This window comes from Canis lupus, chromosome 19 (assembly GCF_003254725.2).
Source record: "Canis lupus dingo isolate Sandy chromosome 19, ASM325472v2, whole genome shotgun sequence".
Lineage (NCBI taxonomy): Eukaryota > Metazoa > Chordata > Mammalia > Carnivora > Canidae > Canis > Canis lupus.
Window position 1 is genome coordinate 47,748,419 of NC_064261.1, and position 17,856 is coordinate 47,766,274.

The 17,856-nt window shown below is 36.7% G+C and overlaps 1 long non-coding RNA gene across 1 annotated transcript; it reads left to right on the forward strand.

Moving 5' to 3' along the window:
• Nucleotides 1–2,076: 2,076 nt before the first annotated feature.
• On the forward strand, nt 2,077–14,275 carry LOC112649244 (uncharacterized). Its single transcript, XR_004807050.2, has 3 exons — nt 2,077–2,182; nt 10,380–10,565; nt 13,417–14,275. It is a non-coding gene; the product is annotated as an uncharacterized LOC112649244 (long non-coding RNA).
• Nucleotides 14,276–17,856: the final 3,581 nt, after the last annotated feature.

The following is a 17,856-nucleotide window of genomic DNA, read 5'->3' on the forward strand; positions in this document are numbered from 1 at the left end:
GCTAGAAGGGAGACAAGCCCCATGTTGACCTGAGAAGCCATGTGTTGAATATTGCAGAACCTCCATCAGCCTTGGTCTATACAGAGGAGGGACCCATCAGCATTTTTCCTCTCAGTGCCACTATTTAACAAAAACTCTCTTGATTTTGTGCCATTATACATTTTCAGTCTTCTTCTTTTTTTTTAAAGCAATTAGCCTCCCCTGACTAATATAACTCTCATCATTGAATGCCTTCCCTGTACCTGCTGAGTTTAATAAATTGTGCTCACTGGGTATTCTTTTTTTTTTTTTTTTTTTTTCATTGATTCATGCACGCTCTATGTGGTGGTTTCAATGACTACTCAGACAACTTACATTCTATTCAAGGTGTTTTTTCCCTTCTTGGGTTTTATGTCTTTCTTCTTGTATTTGATCTTATTGGTAGTTTTTTCCTTGTTATTTTTAGTTGTATGTGTGCTATATCTGAAATTTAATTTTAAATAAACTAAGAAACATGAGGAATTTTCTCTCTAAGGAGGTAAATCAAAGGGAATGAATATAGACTGGCTAAACATGTAACATGGCTATTCTACTTGTCTTCCCTACTCCATACATTTGAAAGTTAAGGTTCTTCAAGGAGGAAATCTATGTTTGGGGTTGCATTCGTTCTTCATGTGTGAAAGGGTCTGTAGTTGTCAACCTGGATTTTTAGACTTTTTAAAAAAGTTCACTTGGAATGTCATCCAGTAAATTTGATAAATAACCACAGAATCATTTGAGAATAAGACCAAATAGTTTGGATTGACCATTATTAAGTAGCCTATATAGAGCTTTAATTTGGTTCCTGTATCATCTTGGTAGTTAGCTTTAACATTTCTTTCATTCTTCCCACCTTGCATGTTGAAAAAAATCTAGAAAGTAGCATATTAAAGAACCTGGAGTGTTGCTCATTTAAATAATTTATTTTTCAATCAGGGACATCAGTTTGATGATTAATACACTGCATTCATTTTCTCCTTTTAAGAAACCTGGAACAAACAGGCTTGCACGGTGTATATATAATTCATTTAGGTGTTGAAGTCTGAGCCTACATTTGTAAGAGAAAATTTCAAACGAGCCATAATTAATATGTCACTTTAGGAGGAGCAGTGGGATGAGGGGGTGGAAGTAAATGGATCTACCTGATGTTCGTGTAGTGCATGTGAGGAAAGGCGAAATTAAAGTTAACGCACAAAGAAAAGACCAGCTTTGCAAGCTTATTTCTTTGAGCTCGTGCCAAAGTAAATAGGTATATCTATGGATATCTCCTTCTGGAGGTGTGGAAAGTGTAGGTTAAGTGTGATGGACTGCAGCACATTTCACGAGAGGAAGTTTGAAGAGTGCATTAATCTGGAAGGCCAATCTTGTTTTTCTCAGCTCCACTGCCATTTGCTGCGTGAAATGTAAAAAGCCATTTAGCATTTCCAGCTCTCAGTTTCTCTTTTGAATGAAGAGAACCAACAGCTGTCCCCTTTCTACCTTGCCTATGAATATGAAGTGATATATTGAAGGCAGAGATGCTGTGCAAACATGCATTGTATTATATGCCCATATCTGTGCCACTGTCGTGAGAACGTGGTATTTCCACAGAGGCAAAAAGGCTCTCTGGGAGTCCTTTCAGACTTATCTTCCAAGTGCTTCCCATGAAATTTGGTGAATTCAGTTCTTTTCCACATACATAGGATGGGAAAAGACTTCCATTTTGTCACTGTGGTAAAACTTGGTTGGGTGTCCCCAAAGAGAAAGACCACTTTTTTTGGCTTCTGGTTGATTTCAGGACTATCACTAAAGGATTGTGAGGAAAGGGTCTTCTTTTCTTGTCTTGGCTCTGCAGGATTGCCCCAGAGGTTTCTTTCCTATTCAAAGCTATTACTGAATCATTGGCCTGGCAAGTCATCCAAAAAGGGAAAAAAAAAAAAATGTATGAGTCTTTTCAGAATACTATTTGTTTCCTTTTGGCAAAGGCTACCTCTCACTGATTCCAGAATCTAATTGCCATGGCTTTACACATAATGTTAGAACTTTGAGGTGAAAGAGATTGGAACTAAGAATTGGAAGCCTTACTATTCCTGATGATCAAGTCCTTATGGAGGGTTGTGCCCAGTTGAGGTACCTGTTTTCAAAAGAGACTTGAGAGAGCAGTGGGCCTTGAGGGAGAGAACAGGTATTGAGAGGAGCTGACATATCCTTTCAGGGACAATTGCAAATGAAGATGTTTAGCCTGGGAGTGAGATACTTTATGGGATCCATGGTAGCACAGTGATAGTGTAATGTTTCAGAGAAGAAAAACAACAAAACCAAAAAAAAAAAAAAAAAAAAAAAAGGTGATGCAAAACAACACAGAACCAGTGCATTTATATTATAAAGGTAGGATTTGGTTGAATATAATTGAAATAACCGTTCTAACATCTGGTGTTGCTAAATCATGGTAGTAAGGTCTGTGTCACTGAAATTATTCTAGCTGATATTAATAGTTCATTTTTAAAATAAGTTGGAAACATTGGGAAAGAAGTTTAATTCCTTGAATTTCAATGTATAGAGTAAAATAGATGGTGTAGACTCTGGAATCAGAGGGAACAGAATTCCATTCTGGGCCCCATCATTTACTAGTTGGATGTCTTTGGATAGTTAGTATCTTTAAGCTTAATTTTCTTACCTATAAAATGCAAATGTTCACAATACTTACCAGATAGGGTTGCTATGAATATTAAATATGGTAACGCACTAAGAGCATTTAGTATACAATCCTGGATTACAAGAAGTGATCAATAAAGAGCAGCCATTTATTTTTTATTTTTAATTGTTAGCATATGATTTTCAGCCTAAAGAATTGTGCATTATGATATTCAAAAAATATTGCAACATATTTTTCCTGAGGAGGAATATCTTAATATAACAAATACTTTGGTTTTTTTCATAGTTAGATAGATTGTAAAAAGTGGTTATTGATAAGTCATGAAATTTTGAGTCTTCTTAACAAGTAACCAACATGCTGTTAGGACCATGCTGCATTCTTTGTGTAGAAAGTCCAGTTAGCCCTTCCTAAAAAAAAAAAATAAATAATAAAAAAAAAAAAATAAAAGGACACTACAAATAAATGCTAGGGATGAGCAAAAAGGAGACTATCTGGGGGAAAATCAAATCACTTTGCTCCCTCTTTGTAATATGTCAGGAATTTGTATGTAAATTGAGACTTCCTTTACCCTATACTTCAAGTTTTTCTCTGCAGGAAAGTCTATTTTATGACAATGGATTGTTAGGAATTCATGTTGTCAGTTACCTGCCCAACATTAACAAGTCACTGAAAGTTTGAGGAAGAACCAAAATGAACATAGGGTTTTTATTACTGTTACTGGTGTTGCAGAGGTTGAAAATCCCACCTTGTCAAAAATTAGAACAAGAAGATAGAGATTTCAGACAAAAAAAAATCTGGGGAAATTCACAATAGCCTTAAGTGTTTAATGAATTTAATGCCATTTAGCTTGCATTCACATAAACAGGCTTAATTTTATAGGAGTTTGCAATTGGTGATATAGGAGTTGCAATTTCTGTGAACTCCTTGAAAACGCTTTCTGTGTTATACGCTATTCTCCTCTCCTTTCATAAATTTTGGTGTTACAAAACTGTTAGTCATAAAAAGGCATTTATAGTTCAATATAATTTTCCTGCTTTTTCTTTTATTTTCTTTAAAAATGCAGTTTTAAAAGTAATAAAACCCTTCCTTCTGTAAATCTTCAATCTTTTTTTTCCTAAGGGAAGATTAATTTGTAAATATGCTAATGGATTTGTATAATATTAAACTTTCCCAAGAAAAATTACATTACTTCATATGAACGAACACATCTATCTTATTCAATTTATAAACGAATGGCTGAAAAGCCGAAAACTGTTTCCTACTATGTGTCTTATAACTAAAATGACTGCAGGCACAGCCACAAACTTGGCATTTCACAGCAAATTTATTAGATGAAAAAAATTTTTAGCCCCTTTATTGGGTTTTCCTCATTTAGCTGTATTTGAATTCTAGCTAATAAAATGCAATTCTGCTTACAAAAAGGTGAAAGAAGTAAACATACCACTCAAAATAGAAGCGATTTCTAAACAGGAAGTAGACCAAAAAGAACAAATGCTTAGTTTAAAAGTGATACCAGTGATAGGGATGCTGTGATGGAGACGTTCCCACAGCTAACTTTCATTAAAACGGAAGGGTAACTTCTTAGGTTAGGCAAGGAGCTAACGACCTGGTGGTTCAGTGAGGCAGTTAGTGTGGATTTACTCTGATGTTATGTGGGAGAAACTTAACCCCTCCTCATCTTGGCTGTTTCTCTATCACTCATTTGCACCAGCTGGATATTTCCATTGTGTAAAGTACTACCTGGAGTCAGGCAAAAATGCAGTAGGGTCTTTCCAGTATCCTGGGATGACCTGGAAGTGACTGTTGTCTATTGTCCCTAGGCAATACCCTAAATTCTGAGGTGAAATTTGTATTATTTAGGCATTTCTCTCTGAGGGACCCGGTGTGAGCTGCCTGGACTCATAATGGAAATAAACAGAGGGAGAAGGGACTCTTGAGAATTATCACTAATAGTTCCATAAATAGACCTAAAATGAACTTCTTGGAATTCTGATAATTCTCCCCAGTATTTAGATACTCTGTTTTCATAAAGGATCTGTACTAGCAACTTGAAAGAATCCTAATTCAAGTGAAGAGTACAGTGAAGGGCAGTTGTGGTGGTGATCTTATTTCCTCCGATTTCCCAGAACGGTACATTTAGGAGGGTCTTGGGCAATGTGAAGAGAAATGGGACCTGGTTATCAGTCCCCACAAGAGTAAGAAAATAGTTACAGAAAATAGTTTATAATGTGTAATTCAAATTATTTTGTTCTTAAATTACTTTCTGTATTTTTGTTGTTGTTGTTGTTGCCCTTCATTATGGGATTTTGGGGCAAGTGATTTACATCCTTTTGCATATATTTTGATAATGGGACCAACTGACTGCCTCAGCATTGAATTTGCCAAGTTGTTCGATTGCTTCTGATTGAAACCCAATTTACAATGGTTTAAGCTGGATGGTGGGTTGGAAGGAAGAATCTGATGGATTGGAAAACCAAAAAGTCCACAAATAGAGCTAGAATCAGATGTTGCTATGTAACGGAGCTCATACTATGCCACTGAAGATTTGTCTCTTTACATCTCTCAGCTCTGCTCCCTTTTCAGGGGCTTTATTGTCAGTCAGTTTCCCTCCATGGCCACCAGCTAGTCCAGCCATACGTTGAGTTTCTCTTTCACCATAGTCATAACAAATGCTAGGACTCACTGTGATTCTGGATCTGGATCGTGTGCCCACACTTGGTGCTGGGGTGTGAACATCGGTCCCACCCAATCCTCAAAGACTGGGAGTGGGAGAAAGGTGATTCCTTGGGGGAAATTCGGATGACAGTTCTAGAAGCAAGAGCTATATGTGATATGCAGGCAGAAAGAACATGCTACCACCACCGTGAAATGAAGAGGCACAACACAATGAATAGCTAGGAAAATGACCCAAGAGGCCAAGATCACAGCAGGGGGCATTTTGCTCCCTCATAAAAAGGACCCTGGGAGTTCTTGTGGGAACCTTGCCATTCGAAGTGATACAGTTGATTGAAATGTTGTCCATATGGGTATAGATGTGGCTGGAAAAAAAAAAAAAAGTATCCTTGGCTTATGAGCAGTAGTGTAATGTTATCTGTAAGTTTTATTTCTTCCAACTAGAATGCAATTCCTCCAAAAGCAGGCACTTATTGTACTTCTCTAAGAATACAGCGCAGTGCTGGACACAAAGCAAACACTCACTATATACTTCTGATGGATTCATTTCAGCTGTTTGCAATGCTTATCACACTAAAGGATTTCCCAGGATTTTTCTCAAAAACCCATCCTCTCTGAGAGCTGCGTTTGTTTCCCATCTTTCCCTATCACTTGAGTAGTCTGAGTATGTCCTTTTAACGTGCCTCTGGGTTTCTGTGCTTCTTGTCACACCACCAACGCTCTGTCTGGCAGGAGCTTGGACCACGGCTGCTGTCTCTCTTCCATCCTGAAGGGCCGTGCTGTGCTGTGCTATGCTACGGCTGCATGCTGCTTTCCTGATCCGCTTTGCATAACTGCCTGGAAGAAAGTATTTTATGGATAATCCACGAGAGGGAAATTGATTGAACATTATTTTGCTTTAGCATATTTTATGGGTGAAATCCATTTAGGATGCCATTGCAGTGAAATTCTACATAGAGCAAGCATTTGGTCAACTAGTTTTAGAGCGTATTTGGTACGTTGTAATTAGAAAACAAGCAAGTAGTTAGGACAGTGTCTTTAAAAACACAGGATTTTAGTGTTCTGTAAGAGTTCTTGATTCCGTTTATGGAAGGGGCCTTTAGAGATAATATAGTCCAGGAATAGAAAATAGATTCATCTTGTGTGCCAAATTTGATCAGTTGGTGGTGGTTGCCTGGAGTGCTGCGTTAAGAAAGAATTTATGGCTAAGTCCATACTTAGTGGGAAAATGTGCCGGCATGGATTTTTTTTTTTTTTTAATGTCTACCACGGTTAAAGAAGGGGCTAGTAGCACCATATGTACCGCATATTTGCCGACTCAACCCAGTCTCCCATTTTACAAAACCAGTTAGTAGAGAAATTAGTCCAAGATCCCACTTCTAGTTAATAACAGAGCCCAGTCTTTTTAGCTCAGTCTTTCAATATTTGCTCAAAGGCTATTTTCATATGGATTAAATGAGATAGGCCTGCAAAGCAGTCAGCATAGACTCTGATATACCATCGAACCTCAGAAACCATTAGTTGAATGTGACATTCGAATTAAAATATGTGTTCCTTTATTAACCAAGGAATCAGCAAATATTTCTTGACTGTGTACTATGTGCTAGGTAAACAGGTGCTTGGCACAGTTGATGAGCATGATTTCTCAATTTATGCCTCAGAGGTTGATCTTTTTTCTTTCAGAAGGAAGGAACTGGGTTGTGTCAAGATTCATCTCTGCCATGTTGGCTTTGCTTTCTTTACCTACCGTTCTGGTTTTCTCTCTAAACACTGAAGTCTACTGCCTATGCATAGAGAGGAAGCGGTACATATTCTTTCCATGAGTGTGCTCCTGTGTATATTATCCACTTAGAAAAGTACTACCTTTCAGATTCTATGATAAATCTCATGAAAGTGGAATCACATTTAAGGGAATTAGCAGCATGTTATGGACCTGGTTTTCAATAACAGGTGTCTAACGTGTGCATGCGACATGCAAAATATGCTGATGCAAATGGATGATTGCATGTGCAAAAATATGCAGATTAATGTGCAAACAGATGTTCAAATAATTTCCTATTATTGCATGCCATTACCTCTTTTGAAAGCACAACTGCATATTTTGTATATGGACATATTTGCATTGTTTGTATTTCATATGTGCAATTGTACACATCTTTTCAAGGCTTTCTCTCCATCGTGTCCTTAACTGGGAAGGCTTAACCTTCCAATGCATTTTCAGTTCCCTGACGCAGTTCTCTGTGGGAAGGGGGAAAAAACTATGACTTACCCTTAGAAAGCTCAATATCACCAGAAGATAAATGCTAATTTTTATCTGTCTCTCTTTGTTAGAAACATGGTCCTTTCCTATCAATACAGCTTTTGATGTCAGTGTAATAAAACGTAAAATCTGTGCAGATTCTCAAACTGTCAAAACAACAGTATGCACTTAACGAAACTTATCTAGCTCTTTTAAGTGTTTAATTTTTTTTTGTTTTGTTGGTTTACTTACGTCCCCATTCACACAGTGTTATCAAAGAACCCTATGAAATATGTTCTTGATTTGAGGTAAGAAAACCTTGGCTTATAGTGAGCTCCTTTAGGGATTTTTTTTCTGGACAAGTTTAGCTATCAGATCAATAAATGGAAAGTAAAATATAGTTAGAAACTCATTTTTATACTAACCATTTTAGATGATTTGTTCCGAGTTGCCATATTTTATTACTATGTTGGTTAAATCCATTTCTAACTAGAAGTTCATATATATCATTGGAAAACTGAAATTGAAAAAGCTTGGTATCATTCTGTATTAGTTGTATCTAACATCGCATTTTGATATACTGCAAAATATACATTTTTAAAGTAATATTTCACCCTATCACCATTCCTTTAAGCTGAATGTTGGCATCATTCAGTTCAAAAATCTCCATATATTACTCTATTAAAATGCTATTGTCTTCTGGCTTCCTTGTTTTCAAATGACCTCCCAAAGAAACATTGGAACACATGCATACACGGAATGCCCCTCCCTGCAAATCAAGAGAGTGATATATTTAAATGGAATTTAAATACAAAATAACTCTGTGTGTGTGTTGGGGGGGGGGGGTTGGTAGGGAGGGAAGAAGTCAACACTGATAGAGAATTGCTTCTAAGTTTTATAAAGATAAAATTATGGTGAATCGTCTATTTTTATCCAACTGGCAACTCTTAACGTACGAAATCCCATATATTGCAGCAATTAAAAAAAGGGAGGGCCTTTAGCAAAGTTATTATTACTCTAAATGTAGAGCTTATATTGGAAAATAATATTTGAGTTACAGTATCTCCTATGTAATCTCTAAAGAAAACATATATGTTTCAGTGCTGAAACCTGAAGCAGGGAGAAGATGAGTTAAATGTTTCCTCTCTTCCTTTGAGGCCCCCTCCCCTTCCATGCTACTTATTAGGAGTTCCGAAGCATTAAATCTAGAGGTCCATCAGCTCACATCTTCCAGCCCTGCCTGTCTGTGGACAGGACCCTGTCTGTCTGTTTCCTCTATTGCACTATTTTGTTTGTACTACTGTAATCATTTTGCTGGCCCAGATCTGTGTGGGTGTGCTGGCAGCTTTACAACAAAGTTACATGGGAACAGAGTTAAGGTTGAATATTTATTAGAAGAAGCCATCTGGCGTCAGGCTGTCTGTACAGGGGGGCTGGCTTCTCTAGTAGGCTCTCCTCTTTCTCTAGAGCTCTTCCTCCCTTTCTCTCTCCTGGGCTCTCTCCCCCCTGCCCTTCATTTCTCAGTTCTGAAAAAGTTGAATGTGCTTCCCTAACCCATTTATTTTGTCTTTTGCATTTATGTTCTTTTTTTTTTTTAAAAGTCACCAGATCTGTGTGTGTGTGTGTGTGTGTGTGTGTGTGTGTGTGTTTAAATGTTTCTCTTTTCTTGGAGGCAGCTCCTTGCTGGTTTCCACAATGACAGTGCCCACAGAGGGTCGCCAGTAGAAGGCAGCAGGACAGCCACAATGGAATAGCCGCTTCCTATGTGGGCTTACAAGTTGCCTTAAACTTCCATTTCCTGTTGCTGCCTTTCTTCCTTACCTCCAGTGGGCAAACTAACATAAAAGCACCTCTCTTTCGAGCTGGGCTGCTCTCCACATAAGCACTTAGATACGTTCTTAGTGAGTAAGTAGTTCCCCCAGCCTTTCACCATCCTGCTCCACCTGGGTGACTCTCAATTGCTCGCTGAATCCTCTTCGAGATGTTTAGTTTTCTCATCTCTCACTTTTGCCTCAGTCAGTTGCTCCTTTCCCTTTCTGCAAATGTCCCTCTTTTCTTCCCTTTCTCATTGTTGTAGCTTCAAGTCCCTCTCCCTGTGTGTCGCCCAGCTCCCCACCCCAACTCAAGGGCTCTGCTGAGAGTCTCCCCCAGCTCCTGTCGTTTGTCCTGTAGCTAGAAGTGTGTTGCACAAAATGCTACTCTATGATCACCAGCCTGATCAAAGGATGCTCCATTTTAAAATACACGCGGCATGTAACGGATGAAGCCAGTGGGAAGGAATCTCTTGAGCCAATGATCACCATGGCACTTGAAAATCCGTTCAGATGTGGCAACAAGTATTTTGTGAATGCAAAGGGGTCCTGTCATTCCTGCTTTGCTTCTTGTGGGATGACAGCCAATTTCTGGGCTAGCCTCAGTTAAATCCCCACATGTTAACTTTCTCCCCCCGACCCTGCAAAGTGGGGAACTGCCTGGGAAGAGCTACCGTGGTGACATTGCACCATTGGCAGGGAGGCTTTCTCTAAGGGCTGGCCAACCCATAACAGTGCATTTACCCTGGGATTGGAAGGGTGGCGATTTGTTTGCTCAATTCCCTAATTATCCAGAGTACAGGAGTTATCACAGGAATCAGATGGGAGAAATTAAAAGATCAGTGCAGCATTTAAAACCTCCAGTGCAGATGGGCTATTAGGAATCTAAGGAGTTCAACAAGCCTGAATCAAAGTCAGCTTAATAACCACTGTCTCTGCTCCATCATAGGCATGGATTTTTTTTTTTTTTCTTTCTGATCATGATTTTTCATCATTTTCTCAGGTGGGATATGGACCAGCCAGTCACTTTAGTAGAGAGCCCTCATTTCAGGCAGCTTCAAATGCCTCATCATTTCTGAACGAGTTTCAGCTCCAGGAGATTTCAGTGCTGGAGGAATTGCAATAAGCTATGAAACTTTATCCCTTCTCAAGACTCTTCCAAGTCACTGGGGAACTCTGGCTTCCACGGGTAATGGTAATCGCTCTATTCACTTATAGAAGGGAAGGTACCACCTCGGGGGTCACATGACAATACGAGAGAGGTTAAACCAACTTCCAGCTGAGGTTTTACAGATACGTTTGGGATCTTGGAATGATATTACCATATTATTGTGCTTTTACTCTTGTTTCTTTTGGCTCAGGGCTGAGGGAACAGTCTTGTGTAATAGATTTACCCAGGGAAAGCTTCACCTGATCTGAGCGAGACTGGGCTCTAATGTCATCCCATTTTGGTTTAACATATAAGAAATGTCTCAGAGAGAAATGTTGTTGGCATTCGGAGACTTGTATTTATCTTTAATTTTTGAAAGACTTATCCAGGAAAAGAATCCAACATAGTATCTCAGGGGAGATGAGCATGGTTTGAGAGTAATAGCTATTAAAAATAAGAGAGGAGCTCAGGGAGATGACTGGTCATTCGATGCGTTTTTTTTTTTTTTTTTTTTTTTTCCTTTCAGAAACCTGCCAAATAAGAGTTACCTGATTCATAGACCACTGGGGTATCTAATTGTGCCAATGTTTAAGAACTTTTGCATTCACCTATGTTTTCCTGCAAAGATTTAATTGGATTAGGAAATAGCTTTAACCCTAATGGTCACCCTAATAATCAAGATTTAATTATGGAATAATCCCTGACAAATCATAATGTAACAATATCCTATTTTTAAAAAATTATATACCCTCTCAAAAAAATTATATACCCTCTCCTTAAAAAAAGAAAAAAAAAAAGCAATGGGTAAGGAATATAACACCTGCTAAAATTGCTTTCTGTATAGCAGGTTTCCAAGACATCCTTAAACAACAGATTATCTGTTGTTAAAGACCAGGTATGATTCTTTTTTTCTGAAGGATTTACAGAGAAGACAAACAAATTATATTGCTAACAGAAATACATGAATACAATAATGACCCAAAAGTGAGTTTGCTGCTTGTAAATGTATGAATTTGTACCTCAGTATTTGAGTGTTTGTCATATGCAAGACACTGTGTCAGGTGTTGTGGTGTATTCTAAGCAAATTTAATGCAATTTTTGTTCTTCGAGAACCTTATAGTATAGATTGGAAGAAAGGCATTTTCATGAATAATAGCCACTAGAAGTCAGTAATTGCCTTAAGAGTGATTATGGCAATACTCAACCACTGGGCCACCCAGGAGCCAATGAGGATAGCCAGGGAGGGCTGCACTGTAATGGTTATGTTGTGCTGGTCCTTTAGGACAGGTGTTTTTGGTTTCAGAAAGGGCAACTCATACATAGAAAGTGGCCCATGTCAAAGCATAGAAACTCTGTACAGCAGTAGAGATAAAAAGAAGGTGAGGACAGGACTGAAAAGACTCTTGAATGTCAAGGTAAAGAGCATTTACTTTAAGAGATAGTTGGAAGCCATCTGAGGAGGACTGATAAAAATCACAGCAGTGCTGTCAGAAGATAAATTTGGCCACGTGTTGTGCAGCAGGAGAGGGTAGAAGAAGTTAAGGCTATGACCAGGTTATCATTCCTATGGAAGAAGACCAAGTTACATGAAGGTAAGGGTAGTTAAATCAAAGTTGAAAAGAATGAAAAAAAGGAAATGAAATGCCACTTAAAAGACAAGCAAAGCAAAAAGGTTGATACGTCTTGGGCAACTAATTGAGTGAGGAGGAACAAGATAAAGATGTAGTCTAAGATTCTGAGTTTGGTGTACATAAAATCGTGAGAAAGTAAAATAGAAATTGGGAAGTCATGTCGGGAAATACATTTTAAGGGCAGGGTGAATATTTTGATTTTAGATGTGTTGAACTTGAGATGTCTGAAGAACATCCACGTAGCAACATCTAGCATGCAGCTGAAAAGAAGGGGAGCCATGGTTCAAGGGAAAATTGAAAACTGGAAATTTACCAGTTATATGCATAGATGTGATAACTGAATATATGAAATTGGATGAGACTTTCAAGGAAAAGAGTGTAGAAAGAAGAGAACAAGGTTCCGGATGATATATTGAGGAAAGCATCTACTTAAAGAGTGGGAAGAGAAAGAAAAAGCAATGAAGTATTGATGAGAAGACTATCAGAAGAAAACCAAAAATCAGACAATGTAGACAGAGCAAGGATTATGGCAAGGATGGAGAAAACTGAATTTGGAATAGACTTCCCAGTAATCTGAAATAGAGCTGGGTCAGTAAATATATTGGAGTAGAAAACATTTTGAAAAAGATATATGGGTGTCAACAAAATCAGAAAAGAAATCCTGACTGCTTTTTTTTTTTTTTTTTTTTTAAGAAATTTGCCAGTAGTAACAGGTAGAGAAAATATAGACTAACTCAAAGGAATAGGAGGACGTAGTTTTTAAATAGAAGAGATCCGAGCTCCTTTGTGGGCTAAGGAAAGATAAAAATGCCAGGAGAGGAGATGATGGAGCAAAATCTGAAAGGTGTCTTTGAGGCCCTCTCATATTTTTTATGTGAAAATAACACCTTCTTTCCTTATTACTATTCTATTGAATTTAAAAATGAATAGTATTTCTTTTAACGCTAAAGCTAGTACTTGCTTATTATAAGCAATAGAGAAAACATACAAAGGAAAAGAAAGTCAACCTGTAATGTGCCATCCAGCGACAACCTCTCTTAACCTCTGTTGTGTATCACACAGTTGTCATTGTACTATGGGCAGCTTTCACTCCCATCAGTCACCCTTGAGGCCCTTAACATTTTTAGAAAGTTGACTTTGCCTAAAGAGTATACAGGCAGCTATATGGAGATATCAACATTCACGTAATGTTTTTTTATTGTTGGCTTTTTGCGTGTCTAAAATGTCGGTATTAAAACTATAATAAATATCTTTTATAGGTACATTCCTGCTCATCATTGCTCATCTCTTTAGGGTTGACTTGATAAAGGTAATCCCTACAATAGAAATGAAAATATTTTAAAACTTTTGATGTTAACTTCCCAACTGCTAAACATAGTTCCTTACAAAGAGCTCACAAAATACTCATTGAGTAGATAGACAAATGATCAAATAAAATGGCACACGTACCAATTTACTCTCTAAACAATAGCAAGTTTGACGTAACCATAACAAACATGGGATCTTGTATTACTCTTATTTCATTCTAATTTTGACAGGCAGAGAGGGTATTGTACAGTCCCTTTTCCTTTGTCATGAGTAAGGTTATACATTATTTCTCACACACTTGTTAGCACTTTGTACTCTCTTGTTACTTGATTGTCCCTGTAATTTGGTCTTAGATGTTGCTTATTGGTGTGAGTCAGGGATTCACATACTAGGACCACAGCTGATATGTATAAAATATTTTTACAGCTTATTTTCTTGACTTTTGTGTAATTTGATATGAGACAGTTGCTATAAGAACTTAAAAAATATTTTGTGGCCAATTTTATTGATGGGATAAATATATAATTTAGTTTAAAAAGCCCTAGATAGTGAAGTAATTATTAAATTGTATTTTTCTCCACTGACAGGTTAGGTCCTTTCTTGTATCCTATTGTTTACATATGGATTATGGTTTGCTCCTGAGATTTCTGTTCTTTTCCATTTCCTGTCTGTTGATTTAGGGGATAGTTCCATGTTATTTTAATTATCATACTTCTATAATACCTCTTAAGATCTAGTAGGAAAAGTTTCCCACCATATTTTGCATTTTAAAAAAATTTAATTTCATTCCCATGTTATCTATCCTTTCAGATGCATTTTTGGATTTTATTTTAGGTACCAAACAAATCACATTGGGATTTTGTTCTGAATTCAGTCCATTCTAACTATTATAATATCCTGGAAATGTGGCTATTTTTCAGTTTATTGCAGACTTTTATATCCTTTGGCAAAATTTGATTGTTTTCTTTATATAGGTCTCATGTTTTTCATGGTGAGTTTTTTCCTGTGTGTTTTATATATTCTGTACTAATTATAAATAAAATCTTTTTTTATCTCTTAAGTGGATATTAAATAATATAGAAACACTATAAACTTTTGTAAATTTATTTGTCCTTGACCTCTCAGCTTAAGATCTTTACTAATCATAATTTTAAATTGATTCCTCTAAATTTGCCAAGTGTACGATCTGCAAATAGGGATAAATATTACTTCTCAATTGTAATACTTTTGTCACTTGTCTGTTTTACTTATGTATTCCATATTATATTGCACACTCAAACTCTGAGGAGGTTTTATATGTCTTATACACACATACATACATACACACATACATTCATTCCTACACACATAGACGTATATATAGAGAGACATATATATATATGATAGACATATAGATATATATCTATATATATCAAAAAATTATCCTCAAGCATGAGGGCCACATGTTTCAACTGTAAACGTGCAGAAACTAGCATTTTGCTTGCCAGAAAGATTATTATGTGCTAAGCATAGTATTAAATGTTTAATCTGCCATTTCTCATTTCATCTTCATACTAGTACATGATGAAGTTATTACTCATTTTATAGATGAGCAAATCATATGCCAGAGAGATTAAGGAAGTTGCCTACAATGATGGAAGAGGTATTAGAATACACCTCTGGGATCAGCTGGCTGGCTCAGTCCATTAAGCAGCTGAGTTCAGCTCAAGTCATGATCTTGGGGTCCTGGGGTCAAGCCCCATGTAGGGCTACCCACTCAGCAGGGAGTCTGCTTGTCCCTCTCCCTCCACTCATTTTCTCTTTTTCTCTCTCAAATAAATAAATAAAATCTTAAACAAAAAACTCTCTGGCTTCAAACCACTGTACTGTAGTACGTACAGTGTACCTAGTACGTATTTGTTTACTGACCTCGTAAGCAGCTGCTTGATGAATGAATGATTGAATGAAGAGAAGATGTAGGGCTAGATGGATAAAAAGCACAAGAGACAGAATGGATTTTAAGAAATGTTTTATGCTTTTCCCTTTAAAACTGGAGACATGGAGTCCAGAGAAAAAAGATGACATGAAGAGTTTTGAGGTAGAGGAAATGGAATTTAGGGCACATATCTTATGGGTTTATTCTTCTCAGGAAAGGAAGACCTAGAATCCCGGTAAGGAGAATGAAGTAAATTGAAGGGGTTGGAAGATTTAAGACAGGGGATATAGAATAGCTACCGTGGTTCCTGGCAGCACAGAAGAGACGAATGGGAGTATTTCTGAGTAGCAGAGAATCTGGGATAGGTGGTAGGATGTCATTCCACTCATGGGATTGGTTGTTGGTGCTTTGTTATTGAAACAGAAATCACATGTTGACCAAGGAGCTAGGCAAAGGCTCAATGATACTACAGGAGTAGGTAATGTGAAATATGAAATATCCTATGTTATATACCCCTGCTTCTAACACCTATGCTTTGTCCCATTTTAAGTACTGATATTTTTCTGTCTTTTTTCTTTTTAGGAAGAGGGGAACATTTCCCAAATGTACTGTATCTTACATATGATAAAACTCTGTGTGTGTGTGTGTGTATACACACATATATATGTATGTGTATATATATGTGGTTTTATATACATCCATAGATATTTAACATCTATTTTTAGAATGTGGCTTTCAACTTTTACAGTTTTCAGGGGAAAATAACCCATAATTTCTCCTTATAGTCAATGTGATAGCTCAATCATTGGCTAATTGCTTTTCCTTTCAATAAGATTATTACTTATTGAATGTCAGTCATTACTTAACATTTCTGTCGATTATTTAGGTTAGATTATAGTCCAGTAAACATGGAAAACACATTAAAATTAAAGACTAGTATAAAATTTTACTGCTAACAGTTTATATTTTTATAAGTGATAGTCTAAAATACCTATTATCTCAATCATTAGTATAAATATCTCTAGCTTCCTATTCAGGCTTTTTATGCTAATACACACCCACACGATTCCAGTTTTTTCCTGTTAATGGCAGACTATTCTGTACCACAAACAACTGGAGGGGTAAAAGCAACTTCAAGTTAAGAAAGGTCAGGGCAGAATGACATTGATTTTATGGAATGGCACCATACAGACCATCGAAAGAACAGAAGCCACATGCCCAAAGACACAACATGGCGGACTAAAGAATTAGAGGTCAGAAGATTAGGATGCAGAATGTACTTCTGATATTTCTGAGAGCAGAGCATAGCAACTATGTAGAAAACTCTGGAAATGTGTTAATTAAATGAATTAGCCATTTATTCCATTTTTCCATTTCATATATGCCTGGGGGAGATGGTTCAGAAACTGTCAGCATGATGACTGGCCAATGGTCAGTTGGGTAAGCTACCATGAGCTGCAGTTGGGAAATCTACCAATCAATTCTTTCTTGTTTCAGCAGATTCAAATGTATCAATCAAGAGTGTGACCAGGAGTTTCAGTCCTCAATTCAGAAAAGAGATTATGATTTGCTTCTTAGTTTCACTGGAATGTTGCCCATATGCTCACTTCTAATGCATGTACACATGTTATCCAAAACATCCATGTTATAATTTTTTGGGGGGTAACTAGCATTCTGTTTTACTATATTCCTTTTATAAAAATTCACTAGTATTGCCAAAAAAGGCATGTTGAAGATATGATGCATGCATTAGAGGGATTTAAGTTGATTCCTCAGCTACTCAGGGAAAAAAAAAAAAAAAAAAAGAAAAAATCCCAGCTGTTTAAATCAGGCAGAGTTAGACCTAGTTTACGAATTAGTACATCATTTAAACCAAACCACTTTTGGTGCTTTTTACTTGGTCAAACAAAATATTTTTGTTTCTCTTGACTTTCTCTTCTCAGCTCTAATTCCTTCAGGCTGTTGTGAGTTCACCAAGAATAAAAACAACTCGCTTTAGCAGAGATTTCAGAAAAAGAATTAGCAGTCACTTTAATATCTAATAATGAAAAAGTTCAATTTTTTATAATGATATTATATATAATTAAAATGATTTGACAAAAATCTAAATAATACATACTGAAGAATTTATACATTTAAAATGAGTTTTAGCATTAAGTTTAGGGAACTAACTTGGTATTTATATCACGTATTCTGTATGAATTACATTTAAGTTCATTTTTTCACAAAATACTAAGACCGTATTTAATACATTTTAGACACCTTGCTATTTTAGATTTATGCTCAGAACTTATGAACTTTTACCATTTCCTTTGAGGCTACCTTACTTCCACTTAGAAACATTATAAATTATCAATTATTTGGAAGTAATAATTTAAGAAAAGAGCCTTTTTATAGAGTTACAAGTAGTTAAGTAAAAATGTGTTACCTTTGGTTTTGGTTAATATTAAATGGACTTAACTTTTTGATATTGAAT